Source organism: Leptonychotes weddellii, chromosome 5, assembly GCF_054177405.1.
Source record: "Leptonychotes weddellii isolate Sample4059 chromosome 5, ASM5417740v2, whole genome shotgun sequence".
Classification (NCBI taxonomy): Eukaryota; Metazoa; Chordata; class Mammalia; order Carnivora; family Phocidae; genus Leptonychotes; species Leptonychotes weddellii.
Genome location: NC_138373.1, coordinates 83,140,512 through 83,145,411, shown reverse-complemented (window position 1 = coordinate 83,145,411; position 4,900 = coordinate 83,140,512). Strand labels below are relative to the sequence as shown.

The 4,900-nt window shown below is 42.0% G+C and overlaps 1 pseudogene across 1 annotated transcript in view; it reads left to right on the top strand.

The window, feature by feature from the left end:
- The first annotated feature begins 230 nt into the window (after window positions 1-230).
- Window positions 231-4,900, top strand: part of LOC102728410 (cationic amino acid transporter 3 pseudogene) — a 12,090-nt pseudogene continuing 7,420 nt past the window's right edge. Inside the window, exon 1 of the transcript XR_014145096.1 lies at window positions 231-285. The product of XR_014145096.1 is annotated as a cationic amino acid transporter 3 pseudogene (transcript). The remainder of the gene's footprint in view (window positions 286-4,900) is intronic.

Below are 4,900 nucleotides of genomic sequence, written 5' to 3'. Positions count from 1 at the left end.
TCACCCAGACAGGGCCCCACTAGTCTTGCATTGCCCACCTCTGGCTTTTCTCCTGGATTCTGACTATGCCACCTTCTTAACACGTTCCCACTGTTCCCAAAGCCATGACCTCCCTGAAGCCATGGCCTCCCAGAGGCTCCGCCTCCCTGAGTGCCCCTCCTCCTGCTGCCTCTGCTAAGCTCCACTCAAGTCCTGACTTGGCTTGGCCAATCCTTTCCCCGTCCCTGGGTTTGGCTTGCACTTTCTTCTCAGGTCTCTCTCCTCTGAGGCCAAAAAAGCTCATCGGTAAGTGATTTCTCATTTTTATAGAGTTGGCAAAAAAACTGAGACTGAGCCAGAGAGGAAGAAGCCTGGGCTTGGAATGCCACTGGCTATAGAACCCCTGTGGGGTTTTAGTAGAGGGTATTTCATGGCTAGACTTTGGATTGGGGGGTGCAGACCAGAGGCCTTATGAGTTTAGGGAGGGCAGGTAGGTTTGCTGGGGTCAGAGTGATGTGGAGGTCTATACTCTGTTCTCCTTCAGATCAGAAACATTCTTAGCTCTGCTAAAGAACATATAAGTTAGGGGTGGTTATTCCTTGGTGCTTCTCCTCCAGGGTCCTTCTTAGCTCTTTGCCCTGCCCTATTCCTGGCCTTTCCTTTCTGACCTGGTACAGAGCTTGCTTTCTTCATCTTTGTCTTTCCCACATGGCCTACCACATAGTATGCTTAGACATGTTCATGGAATGAATGAAGATTTTTTTTCATTGGGCTTTGCTGCCTCTTTCATGTTTTCCATGCTTTCTCACTGGAGATTCTGAAAGTCTCTGTGCCGAATCTTCTTAGGAAGGACACTGATGTGCACTTTGCAGGTCCAGTTTGATAAGGTGGTCCCCCATCACCAGAGAGGACTTGAGGGGCTTTCTTCCATGCTCAAGGAGCTAGATATCAATTTTTACAGCTGCTGAAGGTATCTCCCTGCCTTTCTTATCTAATTTAAAAAAAGTTGTGGTGGGGATGGATTATAGGCCTGGTCAGGCTGTACGAGGAAAGATTACCAAGTTTCCCTGGGGTGTGGCTGCCTAGTGGCCTTTAAAATACTGCGTCTCCAGGAGGGAGTTTGCTGTTATCAGAAAACGTGTTTGCAACTCTTTAATTTTAAAGGCCTTTAGAATCTTAAACTGTTCTCCCCCTTTCCCCACTCCGCACAGCCATGTACACTGTGGGCAGCATCCCAACGCCTGAAGTCCAGACAACACTTATCCATGCATTATATGTGGCAAATGTTGATTTCTAGGTTGTCTTTCTCTTGCCCTCTAGCAGTTCTTGGGCTACTTCTCTCCATTATCAATTAATATGTATGATGTGCTTCCAGAAGTCAGGTTCATTTTAATGTTAACTTATGCAAAATCATGTGGAAAGGCCAATTTCTGTCACCAAGTATATCCCAAATTGATAACTATGAATTTTGGATTATATTCTTTTGGTTTATTCTTCTCCCTTTTTTCTTTTATTGTCACAGAAATTACAAAGCAGAGTGGGGATTAGAAAGAACAAGTCTAGGAGTAGAAGCAGAAGCTCAGACATTTCTCATTTGCCAGTTAGATCATCTTGTTTTGGTGTGATAGAAATGTTAAGAATTTCCAAAAGTGGATTCTGACTGAAACTAAACCTGTAAATGTGTCAAATCATGAATGAGGAATATTGCATTTAACTGTCTTCTCTGCAGTTATCTTAGAGGGACTAAGAAAAGTCACCTTGTTCACAACCATCCCAGAATGATACTAGATAATATGGAGTCTATACAGCCTCTAGAGAAGCCCTGGTATATGATTGTTTATCCAAATAATAGTACAATGATACTAGTGTGGTGTCTGCACATAACAGGGACTCCATAGGTATTGTGGGAAGGAAGCAAATGTTTTTTCTACATCCACATAGATTTTTGTCTGCATTTGGGTAGATGGATTTGATCTACATACAGTTGGTCCTGTGTATGTTAGTCTGCATCTAGATGCGTTTTAGTAACTTGAAATTCAGCTTCTGCCAGACTGGGATGGAATTTGGGAGTAGTAGTGAAGGGGGTGGTAGGGTAGGTAGGTGAGTTAGAAGAGGTGGCTGTGTTTCCTCTTGCCCTAATGAGCACGGACAAGTTCAAGTCTTGGTTGCACTTAGTAATAAGGCTTACGATTTACTGATTCTCATGGTTCCTTCCCCATCTGACATTCTACCCTAATCTGTCTTTGCAGTCCTTAATTTCACGAGGTTCCAGAAATGTGCCCTTTATCTCCATGTCAGCTCTTGATTACCCACAGCAATGGTGGGAATAACCAAAATAGTGAATGATACTGAAATGACTTGTTTAAATTTTAAGTGATCCAGTCCTGCCTAGAGTTAATCCAGAAAATGAACAGCTTCAGTGAAAGCAATCTATCATGTCACTCCCGATGGGTGGCTGAATGGCATCTCTTCCTTGGCATCTAGAGAGGGAGGCAGATAAAAGAACTCAGTTTGTTCAGCCCTTACTGGTTGTCAGATACGCTAGACATCTCTTGAGAACCTGCAAACCTGTCTCCATGCCATGTTTTCAAACTCTGGAGGAGGCTTTTCCTTAGTTTGAGAGACCAATAATTAGTTCACAGAACATGAAAATCAGTAGGCAACATGTGAAACTCTCAGTATTTATAGGGTTTCCATCACACCTAGAGCAACAGCCAAAGTCCTCACAGTGATGCTCAGGCCATATGTGAAAAATCTGGCTTCCTGATTGCTCTGATCTCATCCCCTCCTGCTTCCCCCTCAGTGACTGTGTTCTGCCCCCACAGGCTTCCTTGTTACTCCTCAAAAATAGCCAAGTCCCACTTCACACACAGTAGGATGGCTGCTATTAAAAAGCAGAGGATAACGAGTGTTGGCGAGGATGTGGAGAAATTGGGACACTTGTGCATTGCTGGTGGGAATGTAAAATGAGGCAGCTGTTGTGAAAAACAATATGGGGATATCTTAAAAAATTATATACAACTACTATATGATCCCGTGATCCCACTTCTGGGTATATATCCCAATGAATTGAAAGCAGAGACCCAAAAAGACATTTGTACACCCATATTCATAACAGCATTATTCACAACAGCTAATAGGTGAAACAACCAGCATGGTCATCAGTGTATGAATGGAGCAACAAGATGTGGAATATACATACAAGGGAATATTGTTCAGCCTTAAAGAGGAAGGACATTCTGACACATGCTACAACATGGATGAACCTTGAAGACATTGTGCTAAATGAAATAAGTTGGTCACAAAAGGACAATTTTGCATGATTCCACTTAAAGGTACCTAGATTAGTCAATTCAGAGAGACAGAAAGTAGAATGGTGGTTACCAGAGGCTGCAGGAAGGAACAATGGGGAGCTACTGTTTAATGGGTACAGAGTCTCAGTTGAGGAAGATGAACAAATTCTGGAGATGGATGATGGTGATGGCTGCACAACAATGTGAAGAAGAGGCTGTCTTGAACCCCCCCATTTTAAAATCACAAAACCCACTCTGAGCACATCCTAACCTTTTCTTACTTTCCCTTTCTCTACAGCATTGATTGCAAACCCAATACAAAATATATTTTTATTACTTGTTTAGTTTTTGCTTCCTACCACAGGAATGTAACCAACTTGAGTGGAGGGGTGTTTGTGTTTTCTTTGCTTTATCCACAATGCTTAATATTGGGGGACCAACTGAGGGTTGCTGGAGGGGAGGTGGGTGGGGCAATGGGATAACTGGGTGATGGGCATTAAAGAGGGCACAGGATGTAAATTCACCAGGTTTAATGCCCACAGGATGGGCATTAAAGAGGGCACAGGGTGTTATATGAAACTGATGAATAACTGAGCTCTACATCTGAAAGTAATGATACACTATATGTTAGTTAATTGAACTTAAATAAAATTAGATAAAAATTTTTAAAAAATATACTAAAACGCCCTGCAGAAAATCATGCCTGTACTGGGTAGGGTTGTCAGATAAAGTAATTGATTTGCCCAATTAATTTGAATTTCAAATAAACAGTGAATAATTTTTTATATAAAAAAATATTTGGGGACCAGTATATTTGTTGAATGAATAAATGAATGACCATGATTGGGAACAGCATTCTAGAGAAGGCAGGAAGAGAAAGAGAAAATGGGCACATCCCATTCTTCATTTGGTTTTGTTAACTAAATTTTTCTACCCTTGGATATGAGACTCAACCCCAGCAATCAGGTGGCTTTTGCTCTGTTTACCTTTTCGTATCTATTCTAAACTGTTTTGACTTTGAAAGTGTTGGTGTACACATGCACTACACTTACTATTATTTCAAGCTCTCGTCCAGAACGCAAAGCCTCTACTCTCGTATTCATGACTGCCCTCTACCTGATTTGCGGGGATGCTTGAGTTAGGACTTCAGAAACCCTAAGGAACCTCAGCTATTCAAAAAGCTTTATACTTGTATGTTTGGGAGCTACTGGTTTGTTTCGGTCCAGAGATTTCATTCTCTGGAATTTTTTTTTTATGTTATGTTAATCACCATACATCATTAGTTTTTGATGTAGTGTTCCATGATTCATTGTTTGCATATAACACGCAGTGCTCCATTCAGTATGTGCCCTCTTTAATACCCATCACCAGGCTAACCCATCCCCCCACCCTCTCCCCTCTAGAACACTCAGTTTGTTTCTCAGAGTCCGTAGTCTCTCGTGTTTCGTCTCCTCCTCTGATTTCCCCCCCTTCATTTTTCCCTTCCGACTATCTTCTTTTTTTTTTTTTTTAACATATAATGTATTATTTGTTTCAGAGGTACAGGTCCAAGATTCATCAGTCTTACACAGTTCACAGCACTCACCATAGCACATACACTGCCCCAATGTCTATCACCCAGCCACCCC